The sequence below is a fragment of the Thunnus albacares genome, chromosome 23, assembly GCF_914725855.1.
Source record: "Thunnus albacares chromosome 23, fThuAlb1.1, whole genome shotgun sequence".
Lineage (NCBI taxonomy): Eukaryota > Metazoa > Chordata > Actinopteri > Scombriformes > Scombridae > Thunnus > Thunnus albacares.
Window position 1 is genome coordinate 16158419 of NC_058128.1, and position 24636 is coordinate 16183054.

Here is a 24636-nt window from a genome sequence, read left to right on the forward strand (position 1 = left end):
AACTGCAGGTAGGAACGCACCAGAGGAGAGATTAGCTCGGTTTCGTCTGAAATTCAAAGCCCCTGCCACGTTTCCCCCCTGGTTTGCCTATATTTAGTTAAGCCTCCTCTCTCTGGATAGTCATGTAGCAAAAGCCCTGAAGGAAACAACACCCAGACGCAACGTTTTAATACAAGAACACGGAGATCGGGTCAAACGAAGCCGCTCTCCCGCGTTTGTTTCGTCTTTGTGTTTTCATCGTTTTGTCAAAAGAAAAACCTCTGAATGTGTGCATGCTCCCTCATTTGCTCACACACACACACACACACACACACACATATACACACACACAGGGATACATGTACACACACATACACACAATCACCTCCGCACCTACACACATACACACACACACACACACACACACACACACACACACACATACACACACACACACACACACACACACTCCGACTTACCCACTAAGACTTTGAGGCAACTGGCACACACACAGCCATCAGCTATCAGGGTAAAGCGCCGAAATCTCCGCCGTTCATTGTGCCGGATCCCTCAGTAGCTGCACACAGTATGTCCACATATCCTCTCTGTAGAGAAGGGCAGAGAAGGAGCTCGGATTCAGTCACACAGCTCTGCACTCCCTGCAAGGAGTAGGCGGGCACGCCAGCGAGAGACCCATTCAGAGTCCCAGAAAGTGCCAGCCTCCCTGTCTGCCTGAGCGCCTTGTCTATATGTCTGTCTGCCCATCTGTCTGCCCCCTCTGTCTGGTTTCTACCCTGTCAATCTGGCCACCTCACCCCAAACCCGTCTCTAAGCCTTGGGTAACCTGCCTAACCTCAGCTAACTGCTCTCTAATATTTACAGACCGGCTCCCCTCGCACTCCCCTGTCTGCCACCTCCTAGTCTGAGACTGTCAGGGCCCGCCACAATGGGGAGGCCATGTGGGTTTCCCATGGAGTCGCGTGTTCCTCCCGTCTGGCAGCTAACAAGGCTTTGAATGAGGAATGTTAGCAAACAGAGCCACTGAATGTCGGGTGAATGCTAAGCCAGGCAGCCAGTCAGATCGCAGCACTGGCCCAGGCATATGAATAATGCAGAGGACTCAACAGGGAGGAGAGGAGGCAAAGCTCCGCCTCCCACTGCCCCTTCCAAACTTCACCCGCCCCTCCTTCTTTTCCCCGCTCGAAACTCAAATGCCTTCACGGGAGCAAGAGAGCAGAGAGGGGGGGGGGGGGGGTGGGGGGGGGGGGGAGGATGGTGGTGGGGGGGGGGGGAGAGAATTCAAGATCACTGCTGCTACTCACTCGTGCAATTAAAACAAGTCCTGCAAGAGGAGAAGAGTTACACATGCACACACATGTAATTACTACAAATCAGTTCTTGAAACATGCCACTTTTTTCCTGTCTTTGGGAACCATCTCACTCTTTTTTGGCTTTTTGTGTCTTTTGTTTGGAATTGGCACCTGTCCCAGAAAAAGCCCCGTTGCTGCTCCGCCCTCCTGCTCCCCTTTCACTGGAGACTGCCCACGAGAGAGAGAGAGAGAGAGAGAGAGAGAGAGAGAGGGAGAGAGAGAGAGAGAGAGAGAGAGCCAGAGGGATGGGGAGAGAGCGTGAGGAAGAGAGGGTGGGGCAGAAAACCCAAAAGAGGGAGAGGTTTAGAGATGGAAAGGGTGAGGAGGGTGGAGGGTGAAGGAGATAAGAGCACAGGAAAATACATGAGAAATCATCTGTTGAAATCCAGAAACATGCACAGGTAACATGAAATCAAGCAGCTGGTCGTAGAATGTGCTGCTTTAAAAAAAAAGAAAAAAAAAAAAAAAAAAAAAAAAAAACCCTGCCGTCTTCTTCGTCCTCAGCTTCAGGGAGGACTCCCGAGAAAAGGAAGCATGGCGAGCAATCAAGAAACACGTGCTCGAAAAAAAGCCTTTCGCATCACGACAGGACACGAACCAAAACCACTGATTCGACCCAGTCCAGTTTAACTCTACTGACAACAGCCCAGAAGTGGCAAAAACTGACCAAATGCATGTGATCAGTGCCCACGAAGTGAAGAAAACGGCGGTCCCGAATATGTCTTCGCAAATGGCGCAGCGATGTTGAAGTAGGAGTAAAGCAAAGCCACTTGTTGCATGATATTGAGGAGCAGATCTTGCAGAGAGAAGCAAGAGCAGGCAGAGGGTTAAAATCCTGGGACTGAGAGTAGTAAAAAATCCCTCCCTCTTTTGGCACAGACTAGCTAAAGGGGAGGTCCCGCCTGTAGAAATAGCAGCAGAGCGTTTTTCCCCTCTTTTTTTTTTTTCAGAGCTGCAGCGTCCTAGTCTACCCTCTCGCATGTGGCCGGGACCCAGGGAGAGAGGAGGAGGAGAGCGATGGATAGAAAAAGAAGCAAGAGCTGAGAGGGGAGGGGGCGAGAGAGGGGAGGGAGGAGAGCTGTGAGTGGAGGAGAAAGAGCTCAGCTGATGATGAAACAGGGACGTGTGGGAGTGCGTGCGCACTACGCGTTTTCATCACTGGCCCGGCGCAACGTGCGCGTGCATGAGGCGGGGTGGGGGAGGGAGCTGGGGGGAGGGAGGGGGAGGAGGAGGAGGGAGGGAGGAGGGTGGGGGGGTGGGGGGGGGGCACAGTGCACTTCTCCTGAGGAGGAGAGTCACAGCAAACACTCACAAATGATTAAAGGATTCTGGGACAACTTGCAACACCTTAACTTTAAGATTCATGGGAAAGATTAATGATTTATCTTTTCATTTCAGAGCTGTTCCTGCTGTGAGTTTCATATCAGACATTTTTCTTTGACCTAGATGTCCTTTTTCACAAAACATCCGTGGAAGCGACGGCGCTCACCTAATAAAGGCCCGAAAAATCTGCGATGATCTCTGATGAAGATTGTCTTGATTTCCTCCTCCTTTTTCTCCACCACAGACACGTTAATGAGTTGAAATGCTACATTGGCACGCAATCAAAGCCAGATAAGCACCTGGGTGCGACTGCCCTGCCATGATTGCAACAATGAACCATGCTGTAAAATCCTGTAATATTTACCGCAGTGCACCCGCCTTGTGCCATTACTAGGCCACCCTCGCCTTGCTGCGAACAAGCAGCAGCAGCCGTCCTGCGTGCGAATAAGGAGAGGAGAAATGTCGGGCAGTAACCGAACGATAAAATGGACTCTGCTGATGACTCTGCTCGTGTCCTGCACCCTCCTTCCCCCTCCGCCTCCCCTTTAGTGTCCAGCCTATTCTGTCCTCCACCCTTTCTTGTCCTTTCAGTAGCACTGTTATAGCCTACAGTAATAAACAGCCCTGCTCTGACCAGCTAGTGTTAATTTAAGCCTGCATGAGGAGGATCTTTTTTATGTTTTTTGTGCCAGATACCACCCCTGCTGTCTTTCTGTCTCTCCCTCTCTCCCTCTCTCATGCACACCTACCAACCTCCTGCATCAGCCTGCTGAAGGTTATTCACACCCGTCCGGTTTCCACCAAACTTCCCTCCCCGAAACTTCTCTCTGTGGCCAAAATGCTGTAATGCCCCTTAGCTGTTTGCAACAGATTCCCCATGGCAAAAAAAAAAAAAAAAAAAAAAAAAAAAAACCCAACTTCCTCTCTTTTGGACGCCATTCCCCTCCCCTCCAGTCTCCTTCCCTCTTTCCCAAAAGAAACCCAGAACTCAGCACAGGCAAATTTTTTCCCCTCTTCTCTCCCCAAAGTAGCAGCCGCACAAAAGAGAGGGGAAAAAGGGAAAACTGTCCAAAAAACGACGGATCTCACATCATGGAGCACGGCTAGCTGGTCTTGATTTCAGTCTATCTTTATTGCTCACGCATAGTCTAAGAAGGGAATTTGCGCTTATTGAAACAAATAAAAGGTGTGTAAAGCTCCTAATATCTGCACTCATATGTGTTTTTCACAGTGGAGAAGCAGACGAAGAGCAGAGCGAGTGAACGAGCGAATGAACAGCAAACTAATATGGCCGCTTGGTTAGTTGCAGTCTCTCCTGCCTCCTCACTCGGTCTTGGAGGCTGAAAGAAAAGGCGTTACGCTGCTGTGTGTGTGTGTGTGTGTGTGTGTGTTTCTATCTCAGAGAGAGAGAGAGAGAGAGAGAGAGAGAGAGAGGGAGACAGAGAGTGAATGCACTTGTCTTGCCCAACTCTCCTCAGCTTTCCACAGTCTCAAATGAAACTCAGGTTCCCTGTGTTGTGTGGCGTGCTGCACTATCCGCATATCAAAAACACACACGGCATAAATGCGAAAAACTTTGTCGTGAAAAACGGGAACGAGTGACACATAAATTGGGTTATTACAGGGGTTCAACATGATGATTTTAGTTTATCAAGATACATATTCGCTCGTGTCCCTTGATGAGAAAAACGGATCGAGCACCAGTCATCAGTTTGAACTCTGTGACGTCACATCTCGCCACGTCTTTTAACCAATTGCGATCGCTGAAAGCTTAAAACGCCACTACAACTGCGTGCTGAATATAAATCAAACAATGGTGTAAACGAGTGCATGTTTCATCAGCAATTTCAAGAGTCCCTTAGCCCTCCTCATCTATCTAAGACACTGTTTCTGCGAGTCAGTTGTTTACCATCTAACATGTGGCAGGAATTCAAAAAACTTGGCAGAGCCTGTTGCACCGTACGTCGTGGAGAGTTCACTTGAGGATACGGCTCTGGTTTTGGCTCAGCTGCCAACTTCTGACACTGTAGCCCTCTGCGCGGCCTCGCCCCTGCAGGAGCGGCCTGCGTAATGCTGCCATTGATGAAACTCTCACATTAACAACCTCATTTATGACACCTCCAAGAGTCCACAACCACAGATTTTTTTTTCTTTTTTGGTATCAGCAACCTTCACCTACAGGTTAAATGCGAGTTATGAGCTGCCTTACCACACATTTATAGTAGGTGTGTAAAAACATAATGCATTGTTGATACTTGATATGCATGAAAGTCATATTTTAAAGCCGAGAGACAAGAGGTGAGGCGAAGTGAAGCCGTTCGACATCACCGCACGGGCTTTCAGAATCTGCAAAAATCAAAAATACGCGAAGGGGGAGGGGGAGGGGGGGTGGGGGGGGACACACACAATCAAATAAACCCCACTGCAGTAAATGTGTCGATGATGCACAAGTGATGTTGCACAGTGGCAACATGGCAGTGAATGTCTCTGAGTGGAAATGAGTTATGGCTCACTCATGAGCTGAAACAATAGAGTTGTTGATTCAGTGGTCTTATCAGACCCCCGGCGCCTTCACGTCTTTATGAATCATCCCGCAAATCCAAAGCTACAAACACGACTAATCAACATACACAGATTGAATTTATAGCGCACGCTGACACTGCTTAGTGCTGCTCTGTCCTGAGACAAGCGACACATGCGGTGCCTGAGAAGAATATGAGACGCAACATTTTTAATGCTCAGTGGCGATAAATATAGAATTATACACAAATCACAATGTGAATTGTAATTAAAGAAATGATTACAGTTTGTTTTTTTAAAATAGAAATTAGAGCTAATTAGTAGACAAACAACTTTCTCTTTGAGGAAAACTCATCATGAGACACAGCAGTAAAAAACAATCTATCTAGCCACAAAAAATGTAATTTCTTCAATGTATTTCTGTAGATTTTACTTGCAGTGAATGACATGCAGTTGAGTAAGTAAAAGCAGCTGCCACTAAAGAGAGATGTCACCCTCTCTGAAGTAGCAGCTTCAGTGAATACATGACTTACTGCATTTAAAATGCCAAAGCTCGGGTCTTATTTGCAAGCTTAAGACGTTGTTCTGAACGGTAATAAATCACACAAATAACCCTGTCGTATTTTCACACTATGAGTTACAGCCATCTATATGTTCACACTCTGGCGAACACACACACACACACACATACACACACACACACACTTCCTTCTCTCTTCGGTGACCAGTGCGCCGGGCCGGCTCCCTCTACGAGGTGGTCTGCTGAGGGGCCCCTCGGCAGCACGCGCCTCGACAACTTCTCTATTACAGCCGTGACCCCTAAGGTCAGTCTCTGAAGGGTTCTGAACAAAGGCCACGACCCTGGGGTCAGAAGTGTAACGCCGGGGGCAGGCCGGGGCCCCACGGCAAAGGGAGCGTGCTGTTTGCTTTGAAAGGTAAGGATCACTAACACAGAGGCCTAATAAGGATTAAGGGGCCATCCCCTTTGGGATGTCACTCTGGGGCCTCATACATCAGTCTCTATTAACCTCCGTGACCTCCGGCGGCCATTATGGGGCCACGGGTCACAGTCGCTCGCGCTGCGGAGCTGTAAAACCTAACGTCGCATGTAACCTCTAACACGGGCGTTGCTGATTACGTTGACAAATTGTTTTAAGAGGTGAAAGCCTGTTCAAATAGGACACAGTCCTCCTTTTAAGGAGTTTTTTCTGCCAAGGCTGCTTTCAACCTATTGCGGTAGTTGGCAGATTTAAGAGTTTAAGGGAAGCATTTTAAGGTAAAAAAGTAAAGTTATCAACCATCAGGTTAGCTGTCTCACAAATAAAAGAAAAGCCTTACAGGTCTTATACAAAAATGAATATATATGTGAAAATAATGTCATAGCAATAGAATTTATTTTTCCACTTTGATTAAGAGCCAGTGAGAGTTTAGTAAAACTTTGATAAAAGCAGGTGAGCAATAGCTGAGAGACAGAATCACAAAATGGAGGACAGGAGGAGAGAACATGGCGGCTCGAGTGATGAAGTCACTGACACACTGCTTATAATTTGCCAAAACAGCATTCGCTCTATAACATATCTCTATAAGTAACACAAAGTGATTTTTTAACAAATGCCAAACCTGAGACATGCAGTGAATTAACTATAAGAGATAAAAACATGAATTTCTTTAGTCATTTTGGGAGCAAATCGATATAGAGGTTAACCCTGTGAGGCAAGTGTGAAGATATATCTTACTTTTTTTTATTCCGCTTGGTCTTCATATTATATTAAACGATTTCTTCTTTTTGCTGGAAAGATGTAATGAACAAAACAAGTATTTCAGTGGTTTTAAAGTTAATAGCGAGGATGAAATATCATTATTTCATGCCATCATGAGGAAAAGAAGAGACTGAACTTCTGTATGAAGGCATTTCTTTCTTTCTTAATATTACAGTCACACAGTGGATGCGAGCAAATATTTAAAAATGATGAAAAGAGAAACAAAACATGTACATTATTTATATACATAAATATAGATCTTGACGTATATAACAGTATTATTAACAAAGGGTGAAAATAAAAGCCACAGGTTAAATAATTTGTAATGTAATATGAGCCAGTATAACCAGCATTCAGTAAGTAAAAAAAAAAAAAAAAAAGCAGGCAATTTCAATCTGTGATCAAAATTATTTTTTTCCTTCTCCGGATTAATTTTTTAAAACACCGAATCAATTTATGAATTTGTTATTTCACAGAATATAAAACTTTATATATATAAAAAAGAAAAGTTAAATTCTAAATTTCAATGTAACCAAATAAGATAAAAGAAAATGCAAGTGGACCCTGAAAAGCACAAACCTTTTTTTTCCAACACAGATTCTGTCAAATTTACAAATGAAATGCTGATAATTTTGTTTCTTTTGTATTCTGCAGACCATCATTTCCTCAGAAATTTAACTTTGACCCTTCTGCATTAACTGAACTCTGGAAAGTAATATCGGCAAAGTTGAAAACGTACTGCACTTCTGTTCTCTTAAAGCTTTATAATTAATCATCCGTATTTAAAAAAAATACATTATTACTACTATTTAAAAATTAGGATACGACATTTTTATAAACTACTCGAGCTGCAGTTTTAGATGGAAACACTTAGAAAGGAATAAGAATTTTTTCTATCAGCCTGTGCAATTAAAAAGAGGTGAGGAGGCTGTTATACAGGGATGTCACAACATGTTCCTATGAAACTTTAAATCTCTGAAAAAAAAAAAAGTGGAATATTAAAAATACAAAGTAATTGTGAAAGAAATAAGCGTCAATCTCTGCGTACAAAATAACATGAATTTCAGACCTTTCGGACTTTTTAAAATGTGTAATTACAAAAATCTTCTTTTTCAAATGCAGCTATCATTATTACAAATTGCTTTAGACCTTGTTTTACATTATTTTATATTCAAACTCAGTATTAAATACATGTATAGATTTTTTTTTACTCTACAAAAATGATTTTCAGGACTTTTTCTTGCAAATATACAACAGAGTAAATCAGCTGACTGAAAGTCTAAATAAAGTATAAGCTTGCAAGGTCAGAAGAACACTCTCAAGTGTTTTCCGAACTCAGTTTGTACTTATCAAGTGCACTAACTGAGCACTTTGATACAAATGTATTTCTTTGATAATCATTAAGCCACTCACCTCTGAAAACCGAGCTTCTCTCTGTGGAGGGAGCCCATTCGGCAGCTGAGCAGAGCAGAGCAGAGCAAAGGTTGGAAAAGGGGAGAGACGAAATGGACCTGCGCTCGCTAGAGACAAGTGTCCTAAACAGCTTTTAAAACAGCCAAACAGACAATAAATCCCAAACAAGCAGCACTTTGACAGCCTCACAGCTCGTCCTTTTTGCTTCTCTCATTTAAGTAAGGGCAGTGCTTTGGGAAAATCATCGTCCTACTTTCAGTTAACCATGAGACTCCCCTCTCTAGGTCATTTTGCAACTGCCAGGTTTATTAGAAAAGTTTGGTTTCTAATTTAGCTAACAGAATACACTGCCCATCTCGAGGACATTAAAAAAATGTAATTACATGGATCTTTATCCGGGGAACAGAGAGGCCACTCTGATCCTTGGCAAAAAGGGCTTTTTAAAATGTGATTTACTGTATAATAACTGTGTGGAGCATTGAAAAATTAAATTTACATCAAAATTCATGCAGCAATCCTTGCAACCTTGCTCTTATTCAAGCTTATATTCAATCTTTTTCATTGTGAGGCATCAAAATATTCTGCGATGCTAGATGACACAGGGAAAAAAATGCTCTGAGAGCGAAGTCAAGTGCTCTCAAGGCTGCAACAATTCAGCTCAAACATTTATGTCATTCTTGCACACACTCTTATTCTGAAATAACTCGTTATTAATAATGCAAAAATAACAAAAGCAAATTACAAAATGCAGACAGGGGAAAAAAGATTAATCGAAAATATATTTTCAAACTTACCCCTCTATTTGAAACTTACCCCTCCTCCCAACACATACACACACACACACACACAACACACTAACACACACACACACACACTAACACACACACACACACACATACACACACACCTCTGTTGATTTCTAGGTACTTACTGCTCTCATTTCGGGGGCCATCCTGCATTAATAAATAATCATTTTTTCAGCTCTTTATCAAACATCAGCTTACATGCAGGTCTCTGGCATTCTCAGGGTGTGGTACCACCTCTTAAAGGGTTCGGACCTGCTGTTTGTTCTAGTTTAATGCCACGTCACAGAGCCACTGCATCCTGGATGGGCCTGCGTGACCTAGCTCGGCCCAGATAGGAGCCCTACGCACCCCAGCCCCCATCGGGACCGTACACCCACATGTCATACAAGGAAGGTGGCGGTGGAGAGGAGGTGGAGGGGTGGGGGCGGGTTGAGAGGGGTGGATGTGAAGCCATATTTTATTTAATTTCAATTGCAACCTCTCTGTCCTTCCTGCGATTTTCCCCCCTCTGTTATCTTCTTTTAACAAAAAAATTTGCCATTTATCTGACTGAGTGTCAGCATGTTCGTTTTCACTCGTATCCGATTCAGCTGACTAAGGGTTTAGGAACACCGCTCCAAATAGACTGTTTGTTTGATTTCATATCGACCACGAGTCTGCACACACATGCTCTCGGATTCACAGACACACAGACACACACACATGCACGCACACGTCTGGAGATGTCTGGGTTACACAGAGTAACACGAGGCACACGAGTGTGTCTACACAAAATGAAAACCTACAGTATCCACGTATGCGAGCAGGAAATTCACATTCACAATTCTCAAATTCTCAAATTGCTGTGGTTTAATAAGAAAAACACTCCCCGCCAGGAAACGAGTGTGTGAGTTAACGATCTATTCAAGGACGTTCACGTCGCACGCTAAAATTGAAAAATGAAGAGTGCTAATAGGTCGGAGCATCTACTAGCTGCCGCAGCCGTTGAGTCTTGATGCTAGTGATTTATCTTTAATTGGATTTTACAGAAGGGTCTCCCAGCGGGAGCCAGCGGTCTCATTTTTCTGAACCGTCCCTACAACTTTATGCAAAATGTACAGACAAATAAGCAAAGTTGAAAATGCAATTAGACCGAAATGTGAAAACCATCCTACATCTGATCTGCATAATTTGTTGTTTCATAAATCTATACAGCTGCACTGGAAATATTCATCTGCATATTTTTACATATATTTCATGTGAACACCCTTTTTTGTTTTGTTCTCCCATTCATGGCTGACCTCGATATTAACCCCAAATCATTGTTAAAAATGTAGCCCTGGTCTAATTCTTCAAACAATGTATAGCATTCATTTTGTTTTAACCAAGTTTTGCCTCAACATAAGACAGATTTGTCAAACAAATTCAACTATCAAACAGACATTAAACTAAAACTCATTTTCATATTATACTTTTGTTTTTAAATACATTTTCTGGGGGAGTTTTTACTGAGTGAAATATCCCAAAGAATATCAAACACATAAGTCAGTAATAAACCACTTAAATCAAGTGTTGTTTCTTTCCTAAAAGTATTAACTCACTGTAGTGTCTACTGCAGTGTGCAGTCTAGTGAGAGGGGAGAAGAGACGCTGGCTCTCAGGGGTTAAGATGCTAGCAGTCATGTGCCTGTCGGCTGCAACAAAAGCCTGCCTATGTAGGGTGCATACAGATGGAGTGAGCTCCTTTGTGTGCAGCGTTTCACACGTCGCAGCCTCAGAGCTGCCAGGTCTGGCTCTCTGGGCCTGGCTACAGGCCTAGCTAGCAGCTTGTAGCACCTGACGCTGGGCTCTCACTTTGCTTTTCTTTGCTTGGGACCCGAGTGCAGCAAGTTTTGAAAGATAATGGAACAGAAGTCCAAATAGTGGGTCACACAGCTCAACACAAACAATCGCAACAAAATACAGCACAGCAGAGCACAGCACTGTGGCCAGACGGGCTCAGATCAGCATGACAGGAGCAATTGTAAGCATGGCTCCCACTCAGGTCTGCCACAAAATATTAGATTTTTCCCTCCTCTGCTGTCCATCAAATCCCCCAGTAAAATACTCTCCAAGACCACTTGTGATGTGCTGATATAAATACAACCAGTGCATGTTTCAATCATTTGTACAGTGTGTTGTATATAATGTGTACATAGTTTTGTACCCTACTATATACACTGAGTCTGTGTATGTCTGAATATTCTGCTATATTTATGCTATGTGAGCCAAGTCACCAAGGCAAGTTCCTTATAGTGTACATGTTAGTGTACACAGTGATTATACTAGCTAAGACCTGGAACGAGCTTTAAGATGGGAGTCAAGTATTTCACAAGCAAGAATCTCGACGGTCACAAATCTTTTTTTTTTTTTCTCAGCTTTTCTTGCATCCTGACAAATATTACAGAAATGAATCTTTTCCCCCTAAGCGTTGAAGAGATCCATTTTTGTATATGTTTTGGCTGCGGGGCATTCACGTGCACTGCCTTCCTGCAGTCAGGCATAAAACACAGATTGAATACTTTACTTTCTTTAGCTTTCCACAGCCAATTGAATATTCTCAATCAGAAATTAATCAAGATCACTTAGGTTTGTTTTGTTTCGGATGATTGAACAAATTGATGTTCATATTGACACAAACAAATCCGGACACATACAGCTTAAATGAGGTGTTGCGAAAGAAAATCCAAACTCTTCTACCTGTATTTAAAATACACAAAGATTAGACCTTGAACAGGGCGTTAAGTTTCATCCTTCACTATAAAGTGAATGCCAGAAATGCATTCAAGGCAAGGTTATTACATGCTGATAAAACTCCAGTGTAAATAAAAAAAGGATAAAAGAGGCTGTGGGAGATTTTACGATATTGCTGAATCCCTGACAATACTGAAAATAGACATATACAATAGGCATCTGTCAACAATGTGTTAAGTCTGGCACTGCAGTTTTACAGTATATTCACTCATGCGGCACTCAGGTTGATGCTCTTACCAAGAGTAAGTTTAGCATGTGGGGTTGGGTGGATTTTCCGTCCTGCCTAAGGACCCTTCAACAGCACACCTGGCTGTTATGGGAATAGAGCTTTTGACATTTTAAATGCAGGACAATCTCTGTGAGCACTAAGACACCCTGCTGCCCTGACTGCACTTCAAACCCACATAAAGTGGATAGAAATGCTGTGGTGGACCAGCGTTATTGTATTATTTCAAGTGCATAGCCTGCTGCTTGCACTATGAAAAAATATCATTACGTATATAAGCGTGTAGTCGATACAAAAACACTTGTTCACTGTTGGTTTTGGACTGTGAAAGCCCCAAGTGAGCCACATGAGCAATAGAGGCTACGTTCAGAAGAAAATAAAACCATAAAAAGGCAATTCCGCCATCCTTCCAAAAATCATAATAAATCTTTAATGAGAAGATTCTCTGTTCTCTCTAGATATTCTCCTCAGATAGGCCTACTGGCACAAAAGCAACTATTTTACAGTGTTAGAACCAATATTTGGTGTAATGGGTTTGCAGAAAGCACTTCCACACAAATTAGCAAGCTGGTGTTTCACTAAGTAGGGTTGCCAACCGTCCCATAAAATATGGAATCGTCCTGTAATTGGAAACTAAAAGATGTGTTTCATATTGAACTGAATTCAGTGCAAGTCTAAGGGAGAGAAATATTACAGACTATTAAGACAGAGCGATATGTATGAGAGAAAGAAACCCTCCTGCTGTTATCCCTCAGCTGACGTCACTAGACCATTAGTAGGAGTCTGGTTAAAGGACATGCTCAGCCAATTGGTGCCGTTTGCGTCAAACCAATATGGCGTCCCGTTTCCGTGACTATGCATGCGTACAGTGAACACGTCACACACCCGGTGAACTGCTCTGCAAAGTTGAGTATGTTTTGCTAAACTTCAAATTTAAAACCTGCAGAAAACCAACAAGGTGGTGGAAATGACATTAAACAAACTAAGTTAGAGTAAGAGGCTAATTGCTGGAGTGCCAAAGGACGCAGAATCACCACAGACAAATGGAGTAAAATGTGAAAAAGGGAGGACAGACAGGAGGACATGGTTGTTGAGTGGACTGTTCTGGAAAATTAGACAAGGTAAGCATGATTTTTGTTTGTAAATGTGTCAGCATATTCTGTAATTCTATTGCTTGTCTCTGCTGGGACAAGAAGATCTGAATGAATATTTGCATAGATGATTGCAAATTATTTGGAGTGCGGACCAATGAGTAACATAGTTTAATATGTGGGCAATTACACACGTTGTGTTGAGTAAAAATAATTGTTAACTGTTTGACATGCAGGGCTGTAAGCCTCACAGCTATGTGGCCATTTCAAAACCAGCGCGGTCCAGCTGAGTGTGCGCATTTAGGCCAAAATCTAGCTGCATGGCTGGGACACGTTTTATTGCTGTCATTACATTTGCTCATTATTTGCTGACATGACTACTCATTCGAGAGCCAGAATTGGTCTGGTAAATGATTGAAGCCACTGCAATTTCCTTGATGTGATTACATATGATATGGATAGGACTTCTCTCAACCAAGTATGTGGGCATTTTTATGTTATTTCTTTAGATAAATCTACTACCGAAGGGTAATGCAGATGTAAGACCCGTCATTTTGGACAAAATGAGCATTACACAATAATCAAATATCAATATAAGTCCACAGTAGTCTGAGCTCCTCAGTCTAAGGTCCCCCCCAGCCAGCCTTCTGTATTTCCATTTCAGTAAGTTTCTATTATCTCATTCTATTCTAACCATTACAAGCTTTTCTAAGAGTAATAACATGCATTAGAAACTGTGCTAAACAGAATTCACAGCCGTTTTAAAGACATCTCAGTGTTGGCAGTCACTGAATTGAAAAATTGCATGTTATCAAAGTTAGCACTCCTTTTAAATATATGACGACTGCTCGTCCTAAGCTAGCTTGACATATTTAACCTAACAGCATCCATTAGTTTTCATTAGGAATGCTAACAATAAATACAAATCCACAGACTTTTCTTCCCTCCACAAAGTGTCAGGTTCCCAGAGAAAAGAAGTAACAAACTCGGAGCCCTTCAAGCAAAGCGTTACTTTATCTCTTTATAAATGGCACAATGGTCATTTATGCTGCCATCACACTTGCAGTGAAGCTGGTGAGGTGCAATTAGCTCCCACATATCATCATGTATTGTTCAACACCATGTTACAAATTTTATTGAGAGTGTAAATACTCCATGATCGAGAAATAAAACTCTTTAGGCCTTAAATGTGCCAGTGTGGATGTGTAAAAGAAAGTCTCTGCTCTCTTTTTTTCTTTTACACACACACACACACACACACACAAATACACACACACACACACACACAACAAACCCTCTGTCACTCAAACAAGCTGCTGCTATAAGTTGTATGTTAATTAAACTTTTGTCTGTATAGCCTGGAGAGTATTAACTCCTATTTTCTGACCCTGCTCCCTGCTGTCACCAATCATGTCCAAAAACACATACACACACTAATACACATGTATACACACCACATGCTTGAGTTACATACTATCCGGACAAGCCGGCTGGGTGCCTGACAACCACAGCGATGGAGGAGACGTGAGGGAGGGAGGGGGGGGGGGTAAAAAAAAAAAAAAGGTACCCTAGTGTGTTAGTTTTCTGCCAGGGAGTCCCTATTGACCTGTTAAACCTTTGTGACTGGAACAAATGCAAATGGCGCTGACTTGTTCACACAAAATACTAAAGGCCCATTCAAATGAGGCCCCGGGCCACAATGCAGCAGTGGCCGAGCGCTCTGTGGAGGCAGGGCAGCCCCCGGTCTGAGAGAGAGAGAGAGAGAGAGAGAGAGAGAGAGAGAGAGAGAGAGACAGAGATTCTTTTCGCCACTGCACAGTTCATTCTGGTCGTCTAGTGGAGAGCAACCATACACTCTCATTACTTCTTCATGGACACAGACACACATACACACAAGATACAGTTACACCTCTGTGGTAATTCTCCCCTTACTAAATCACAAACACTGTTACACTGCCCTGAACTTTACCCCATAATTACCTTATATGTAATACTTTGTAATTGGACGCCAGTGGACCTGAACCGTGCCTGTTATCAAGCATGACACCAGCCATGCTTGATAATCAGACACCGCTTAATCCACCTTATCCCTGTGGCTAATATCATATCCTACTTTTTAATTCTGTCCATGGAGTATAGAATAGAGTTTAACTGAGCTATTCAAACTCAGATAGGAGGATTTGTATGAGTCAACCCACAACCGGGTTAACTGGGTTACAAAAACAAAATTCTTGTGCATGTAAACGTAGTCACTGATGCTAAAAATGAACGCAGTCGAGGCACTGTGGAAGGCTTCGGGATGAAAGTGTCTATCGAGATGCCAAACAAAACCCCCTTTAAGTGAAATATGATATTGTATATGTAGGACAGAGACGCAGTCTGCAGTAAGCACCCGGCATATTTTCGTTTGACTGTAAATGTGACACGAGGATGCTGTTTCTGTGAAACAAAGACAAATCTTCATCACCTGACAAGAGAAGAGTAAGCTGCTTTCTACAGTATACAGAACATTGGGCCCTTCGAAGTCATGGAGGGCTTTCTTGTTCCATCCTGTCCCTCCAAATAAGAGATTAGTAGGAGCCCGAGGATGGCTCTCACCAGCACATCTGGACAACACCTGATCTGAGGGACGCTGCCTACTGGACCTCCACTAAACTGGTTCTATCAAATGAAGGTTTTTATTCCAAAACTGTGGTAACCAACAACCCTAACACAGGCTTCTCCATCTAATATACAGCAAATGTTTACTGAGTAATAAATATTATTTTTCTGATACAGACCCGCGGCAACTCTCACATAATTAACTGTCTCAAGTTTTGTAAATATTTCTCTGATATCTACAGTACCAGTCCAAAGTTTGGACACACTTTCCCATTCACTTGAATGAGACTGGTATTGTTTCCTTTGTAATTGGCTTAATGGATTTAAATAATACAATTTTGTGTCTGGATTCACCTGATCAGTTAATTTTAACAAAAAGGGAAGTGATTCTAATATTATGAACATTGTTTTACTGTAGACATGCAGTATGAAACTGTCAAGTTCAAGTTTCTACTTTCCAATAAAACATTAAAGATGAAAAAAAGATGAAAAATCCACTTAAACGTTACTGTTTTTTTTAATTCATGTATTATAGAAGTTCACTAACACTACATAAAGAGCTGCTTTCACTCTGACAAAACTGTGAAAATTTCCCAATCCTGCTTTTTTCTTTATGTAAAAAACCTTTCATTGAAAATTCTGCTAACTTATTTGGCCTTGTAAACATTAAGTTGAGATCAAGTTAGTACTGCATTTATTCATTTTATTTCATTTTTTTTTGTAGCAGGCTTAAGAAAAGAGTGAGCCGATCCCCACATCCTGATGTGGCTCTCGTCAACCATGCTGTGTGTGGAGTGACACCTGCAGAGGTCACACATGAGCTGAACTGAAACTCTGCAGGGAGAAGGGCAGAGAAGTGGAGAGGCAAGACAGACGTCAGAGATAGAGAGATCACAGAGAGACCAGAACCCTTGTAAAACTGCACTTGCAAAATTTTTTTTTTTTTTTTTTTTTTTCTTAAACAGTTTTACTTTATTTTTGGCCTGAAGAGAACGCTGCATAGAGCAAAGCAATGGATGCAGCAGGTTTAGTGCATGAAGAATTAGTTTATTAATGATTGTACAGTAGAAACTAGGAGGAAGGGCAACACAGAAGATGAAAATATATTCAACTATTCTATACTACTACTACTATTACTATCTTAAGAGGCAATTTATAGTAATTTCCAATGACATTTATCTGCCTGCTGAGGTTATTAGTTGTTTTGATGAGTGAGGTTTAATATAATGCTTATATAATGCAGCTAACTAGATATATTGCTAAATTTTTAACAATGCAACATTAAAAGTCATTAGCTCTAGTGCGACCTGGATTAGCTACAACATTAAAACTCTGCTTACATCAATAATTTATACTTCAGTAATTTAACTGAGGGGGGGGGGGGGGCATTCTACAGAGTAGGTGCTTTAAATTTTCATACTTATGAATATTTTGTTGCTAATTCATATTTTAATGCAGGACTTTAAAGGAGAATTGTTTTATGATGATGGTACTCTTTTCCACCTTTCATTCTGGACAAGACAGATGTGGCAGAGAGGGGATAATGTGCACCGGGGGGTCATGAGAAAAATCTCAACCCTTGCACACAATGAGAAAATGACGTGGATGTTGGCCAACTGAGACAAAACAAAAACAAAATAATAAAAAAAAAAAAAAACTTTTTATGTCCTTCTCCATCAGTCAGAAACACATCCTGCTGCCAAGCATTGTTCAAACCCCTCAAAACTTTATTTTATGTCCTAGTGAAACAACACTAAATTCAAATTCACAAAATATGACATGCTGAATTATGGAGAAGTTTGTTTAAACTGATGCAAGAGACATGCAGAATTCTTCCATTCAGTGTAATAAAAAGAGGTCATAAAAAGACAGCATCCTGGGGTTCAATATTTCCTTCAATACAAGCAGTGGTTTCAAAAAGCCTCGAGTCGAGCAGCTGCAGAATACTTTATGTACTGTATGTAAAACTGTAATAGTGTTTTTACTCACTTAGGAAACAGTTTAGGGAAACATTAAGAGGTCATGTTTCAAGCAGTTTCAGTGAACTCGATGAACTTTTATGAGCCTGATATTGATCTTATATGCTGGAATTATCCTGATCCGGTAAACTCCACCCATCTGGTAGTCCGTGCAAGTTAAAACAAACATGAAAAACTGTTTGAGTCATGAATCCCGTCTCCCTTAACTTATACTCCGGAATGTCCGAGCGAGAGGATAACCAAAGCTGTCCTTACCGAGTAAAACTTCACTCATTCAAAGCACAATTCACTCGCAAAAAAACAAAACAAAACAAAACAAAAAAACAAAAAAAAACAAAACACATTTTCAAATAGCATCAAATCCATGACTACAACATAATGTTCTGATTTATGAGGGCTAAAAGACGTCATGTTGTTAGGAACTTCAAAGCAGAAAATAAAAATCATAAATTATCACGCAGCCATTTTATTTCTTCCCAGAGAGACTTCTTACATAAAATCCAGCATGATCAAATCCCCCCAACTCGCCTGCATAATTACGATGCTACAAAACTAAAGCATCTTTTTCCTTCGCTGAGAAAAAGGGGGCCGGCGCTGCTGGACAAACCCCGGCTCTTTGCTTCAAATCTGATTCTGCTTGTTATGGTCTATTAAAAAATATGCTCAGCCATATTGAAACATCAGACAGAGACAGCCAGTTTGAGCATTAACCAGCTTATTTGCTGTCTTGTTATCACTCACAGTTTCACGAGGAGCTGAGGAAGGATGCCCAGAGTGAGCATTAGAATTTGAGTGCAGTCTGCTTCAAAACTCAATAGATATTATTAAGAAATACTGATTGTCTAGATGCATTTTATTGCATTTATATTACAAAAGTAAGTCTCTTTGCTCTGATTAAGAATATATTTTTAACTCTCTGTCAGAGTTAATGCCTCTCTGACAAACTATGTCAAACTGATCCTCAAAGTTATGAATTATACTTAACATACAGTATGATTTTAATTCTGACTGAGGCTGAATGAATGAGCGTGTGTGTGTGTGTGTGTGCGTGTGTGCGTTCGTGTTTGAACTACCGTTTGGCGTCACCGTGCTCTTACCTGTAATTCAGTGTCTGGGCCTTTCTGCTTCCATGTCTTGCGTGTGTCCTCGGCACCCCTGCACCAAACACGAGACACAGAAAGAGACTCAAAATACAAATCAAAACTGTGGAACATCACCGCTCCAGTGTTTCGATCTGCATTGTGAAAAAAAAAAAAAAAAAAGATCGAGATTAGTGATTGATTAGGGCGTGTGACACGCGGCTGTGTTGTGAGCACAGGACATGCTTGCTGGAACATTTTTTTTACTGTCTGGCGCCGGACCAGCAGGAGTTTATTCATTCTCCTTTAAGTTTTCCTTTTAATTACATATAAGTATTTTTACTAATCATACTAGCAAAGTAATCATTTATCATTTTTTACACGCAGAATATTAAGGACTTGGATTGAAATTTTAAGGCAACAGAGATGCAGGTAGTGCAAAAGAGAAGTCACTCAACATCAGGAGAATGTGTCCATTTAGATTGTACAACAATTAAACACTCCACTGACTCACTTTCTGCCCTCCAGGCAGGTCAGAGCACAAAGTCAGCCCACGCCATGACACTGCTGAGGGCTTGCATCGGGCTCAAGGGCACCCGGGCACGGTGGAGGCTTAACTTAGGAAGTCAGCACTTCTGTTATAGTGATGAAAAGTTCTCTGAATGAGTAAATTGAGGGGAAAAGGTCACCCTTACCCTATTCCACTAACAGTACAGTTCATTAGAAAAACACTGGATCTTTTTCATTGTTCTTTTCTGAACATGTATTCATGAGTATTTCTGCTGTGCTATTGCAGTACCAGTATGTCTGACTACATTCTACTTCAATCTCTCAGACATACAATCATTTTGTAAGCACACGCAAGAGCAGGTGGTTTCAGTTACAATATGTGATTTCCCTATTTCGTCCTTCCTTCAAAAAAATTCCCATTTGCTGCAAAAAGTATACAAATTCCCCAAAACGAGATTAGCAACAATTAGGCGTTAGGTCACAATGTTTCACCAGTTCTGCCTGCATTTGACGCTTGAACAGGAAGTGTCTCTAAAAAGAAATTCTAACTTGATAACCTTCAAACCTAATAAATGTTTGGATACATCACATTTTGATCCAAAAATGAGAAACAGTTTTGGAGCTTGAGTGAAGATTATGCATACAAACAGCTTTCATCATCCTTTCTCTTTAGTATTGTGGCTGTGACAAGATATTTACTTTAATATTTTCGCCATTTATCTGCTATTTATAACGTTGGCAATGTAGCAATTTGTTCTTTCCATGAACAGATTTAAGGAATACAAAAGGATTCAGAACTCTGTACAGCAGCTTCACACTGGCCCTCATAAAGCCAGTGGTACAGTTTGTGTAGGTGTTTGCCTCCTAAGTACATAATGCGGACAGCCTCTTTTTGCTGTGGGTATGTTAAAACTGAACCGGAAGAACCTGCACTACTCCCCACAGAGCTCTGCTTCATTTGCTTTTCGTCTCTCCTTTCCTCCCCCCCCCCCCTCCCCATCTTCTCACAAGACTCGTGAACTCTCCATAAACCTGCAGATTCCCTCCAGAATGCTGCTGTCTATCCTACATCACAAGAACTAGAAATATAAGACAAAAAAAAGCCAAACAACAAAAAAAGCCAAAATAGACAATAAGGTATAGAGAATGAAAGAGAGGGAGAGAGAGAAATAGAGAGAGGCAGGCCAGATTGCAGAGGGTTGAATCAATGCAGCGGCCTGGTCTCTTTTTTTTTTTTTCTTTTTTTTTTTCTCCCCTCTCTTTTTTTCATTTTTTTCTCTCTCTCTCAAATGATTCACAGTGGAAAGAAAAGGCCTTTTCCCTGTCCTCAGTTGAACTCCACATCAGCTTCCTGTTAGAAAGGCAAGGAGGAAACACCCAGAGCAACACGCGCGTGCGCACACACACACACACACACACACAAATACACACAGAGGAAGGCCTTCACTAGTGGATTCTTCGCTGCCAGAGAAATTAGGTCAAGCACTTAAATGCCCTGCACTGAGATGCGCAGTGATTTAAAACGTGAAGTGTTTGGTGGGGACAGCAGAAGCATACCGGAGCAACAAACATGCACGCACACCGACGCTTGTTGCACACAAACACTTTGAAATACACACTAGCTGCACACTACACACTGTCAGCTCACGGCTTGCCACATTAATAACACTGAAAAAAAAAAAAAAAAAAAAAAAAAAATGAAATAATCGGTGACAGACGCCCACTGCTCCTACTGTTAATACATCATCCATCTGTGCAGATTAGAAAATGACAAGGTGGCTCGGGCTCACACAATAAATAAAAATGATGTGTCTTTTAAAAAAAAAAAAGGCGAAGAAAAACACCTTCTAAGTCCCCTCACAGACAGAAAGTAAAGCAGCTATGTGCATGCATTCTCAAAACGCCAGATGACCTGATTAGGGAGTGACAGGAGTCTCTGTTGCCTCTGTAACACAGCTCTGAACAGGATGGGACAGCAGAACACGCCACATTGCAGTATCAGCCGTGCACACTGAAACCCCCCCACACACACACACACACCCCCACCCCCCCACCCCACACACACACACACACACACCCCTCCGCCTCCCGCCCTCTGACCTGAAATGCCCTTAAAGAAACAACACACCACATCGCCATCACATCCAATCCACTATTCATAGAAAGGGTGGATTGCGCTCAGCCTGATCTTGTCGTTTAGGGTTTCAATCAATTGCTTGAGATATGAGCAGAGCAGGAGGGAAAGTGGGAGGGAGGACGAAGCTGCTCTGAAAGCAAATGAGATAAAAAAAATTTTTTTGGTGAATCCAAGCCTCCTTCTCTTCTCCATATTGGCCACTGCCAATATGGCCCACAACAGGGCTCTGAGCTACAGGGTGGCAGGGTAAATCAGACGATAATCGCGCCAATTTTCACTCTGCAGCCATGTGCTTTCTCCTGTCACACTGACTCACGGTGGAGAAATGAGCTCGGGTCCATTGTCTGAGGGCCACCTGTGTTACTGCTCCATTTTCTCGAAGGCACAATGGCATTTTCCTGTTTATAGCGGTGACTGTGCTCTATAAACATGCAATATCAGGGGTACTAATACATCACATTAGAGAGCTTGTTTGTGACTAAGGGCTGCGGCCAAAAGGTCAGGCTGAACCTGTTCGTATTTCTGACACTTCTGTTCCTCTTTCCTGTGAAAGAGTGAGGGGGGGAAAAAAAAGGAGACATGGAGAGGGAGAGAATGTGATAATAGCACAACACTAAGTTTCTCTCAGCCAACGCAGATCTTTTCTTGGGAAACATTGCTGCATTGCCATTTCGACTGACACTCCAGTATGAGTAGGATCTTGCCCGGCCGGCCGGCCAGCCTACAGACGAAGCCTTGGGAACAAACGCGCACACACACACACACACATATAAAGCAAAATACATGGGCAGATGTGTGGGATGCCAGAGATGATCTGGAAGGACGAACAACCCCATAAGATAAACTGATTAAGTGTGCCGCGAGTGCCACTTTAATCTTTTGACTTGTGCCCTATGTGTGCCACCAGCCACAGCAGTAGTTATCTCAGGCATGAACAATATCTGTGGCATGATCTCAGACAAGCTAAAAAAAGATAATGTCTGAATTTCACGAATACATGCAGTATGTCGAAAAGTGCTGCATGGCAGGGCACGGATAAATTAAAATCTGCATCTCCACGCAGTTTAAAAAAAATGATGTGACTATACTGCACAGTAATAACCTTTATACAATCTTAAATGCACTGTTACATGTCTGCTTTAGTTGCTTAGAGCAAGATAACGACTCAAACCGATTATTTTGGGGGGGAAACGTACATTTGTATCAATGAATTATCCGTAGCCACAAATAGAGCAGATTTAGACTCCGAAAAGAACTTCCTACTAACCTTTATCACTCATTTGGTTTGTTCTGTAATGCTGAAAATGTCCTACCTGATGAATGTGCAGTTGCTGTTGTGGCTGTCTAGTTTTACAACTCACATTTATCATCAAATGAATATTATTACAGACATCCTCAATTAAATTCCTCAAAGGAATTTGAACTTCCCATCATTTTTAAAAATATTTTAGTCTTTTAAAGAAGCTTGTTATTCACTGGGGAAACATATAGAAAGCCTATGCAGGCCTTTTAACCATTAAAAATACACCCAGCTACTGCTGAGTTAGCTCCTCTCAGATTTCAGTGAATTAATTTCATCAAAAACTTCTCTGAGGGAAACCACAGTGACACATCAGGGGAAACCGCACAGCTCTACCATATGTTCTCGTGTCTTACATGTATACACTGATTATCTCAGGGTGAACAGCTCGGGAGACGCCGCTTTTTCTAATTAAACGCACATTTTACTGAAATCCTACAAATTGCCCACTTGGAGAGCGGTGATGTTTTCCGCTGGATTGACGTGATCTGCCCTACTGCCTATCTGTGTTTGCATCGGGGACAACAAAGGGAAAGATTATGCCTCTGTGCTGAGGGAAACTAGGGCACGAAAAAGGCGACCTCTTTTCTTGTATTGCGAGGGGAGAATTTACAGTCTGGCGACCAATTCATCTCCACGTTAAGACAAGGAGATGTCTGGGGCTTGTTCTCAAATTCACAGACAATTATGTTAAGCTGTTAAAGTGTTATTCCGAAATAAGCGCTTGATTTAACCACGCTGGAAACTTCCCCCCATATGGACTGTGGATCGGTTCAATCACAACAGTGTCAATATCCACTGACCCAGGAAATATATATCGCTACAAGCTACGCTTAGAAGGTCCGTGCTGGTTGTCATTTTTACGCATTTTACGCAAATGTAAATAAAAAAATCGCCTCACAAAGAGAAACGGCTGAAATTAAAGACTACGCACCGACAGGTCTCAAGTTCAAGTTGGATGGTCTCTTCCTCCGGGGTGTCCAACTCCCAACTTTATATTTCCTAGACGGTGCCTTCTGCTCTGTGTCTGGACCCAAAAAAAAAGAGCAGACAATAAAAAAACCAGCACACGGCGACAATATTTGCAGGCTGGGAAGTAGGAAAAGTCGTCATGTTGGATATGTCGGGAGACGGTGTCCGGGGCCATTAAAAAGTTGTGTTTCCCCCCTTCTCTGCGTCTCTCTCCCCGGCCATCCAGCTCGGTTCAATGGGGACACGCAGGCTCGCAGACTGCGCCGTGCGTCCTGCGCCGCCAGATGCGTCAAGTTCAGCTGAGGTGAAGCCCCGTTATACAACCAGCCTGGGTGTGCAGCCTGCACTATCGCGCTGCTTATTTAATGTCAGCTAAAGGCACAAAAAAAAAGAAAAAAAGAAAAGGCACATCACATTGAAATATCTGCAAAAACTAGGCTGTGTTGATTATTAAGGGCTGCCTCACTCCCCCCCTCCTGCCCCCTCCGCGAATATAAAAAGCACTATTTGCCTTTGTGAACTTACCTGATGTCAGCCTTGTGAAAAAGACATTTTCACTCTATTATTCATTTCAGAGGCTTATTTTGGGATGAAAATAGCCTAAAGTACTGCTGTAAAATTATAATCAGCACTTCACTGTCGTATGTGAATATTAAAGGAGTAATACACCGACGTAATAAGAGATTAAAAACACAATAAAGTACGACAAGGTCACTACAAAGTCACGATTTTTGCGATGTACACAGACTTCAAACTCCATCTAGCAACATTTTAGAAATAATTAGGCGTTTTTTCGTTA

The 24636-nt window shown here is 42.1% G+C and overlaps 1 long non-coding RNA gene across 6 annotated transcripts in view; it reads right to left on the reverse strand.

Moving 5' to 3' along the window:
* Positions 1 to 24636, reverse strand: part of LOC122975442 — a 34263-nt gene that overhangs the window by 8897 nt on the left and 730 nt on the right. For 2 of the 6 annotated variants that reach the window (XR_006400666.1, XR_006400661.1), the window contains exons 2-4: positions 23800 to 24209; positions 18937 to 18994; positions 459 to 584 (exon numbers count right to left, since the gene is read on the reverse strand). This is a non-coding gene — a long non-coding RNA (uncharacterized LOC122975442). Of the gene's footprint in view, positions 1 to 458; positions 585 to 1420; positions 1518 to 8365; positions 8411 to 18936; positions 18995 to 21340; positions 21418 to 23799; positions 24210 to 24636 lie in introns of those variants that run through there. The other 4 variants (XR_006400662.1, XR_006400663.1, XR_006400665.1 and 1 more) reach the window with 4 other exon arrangements.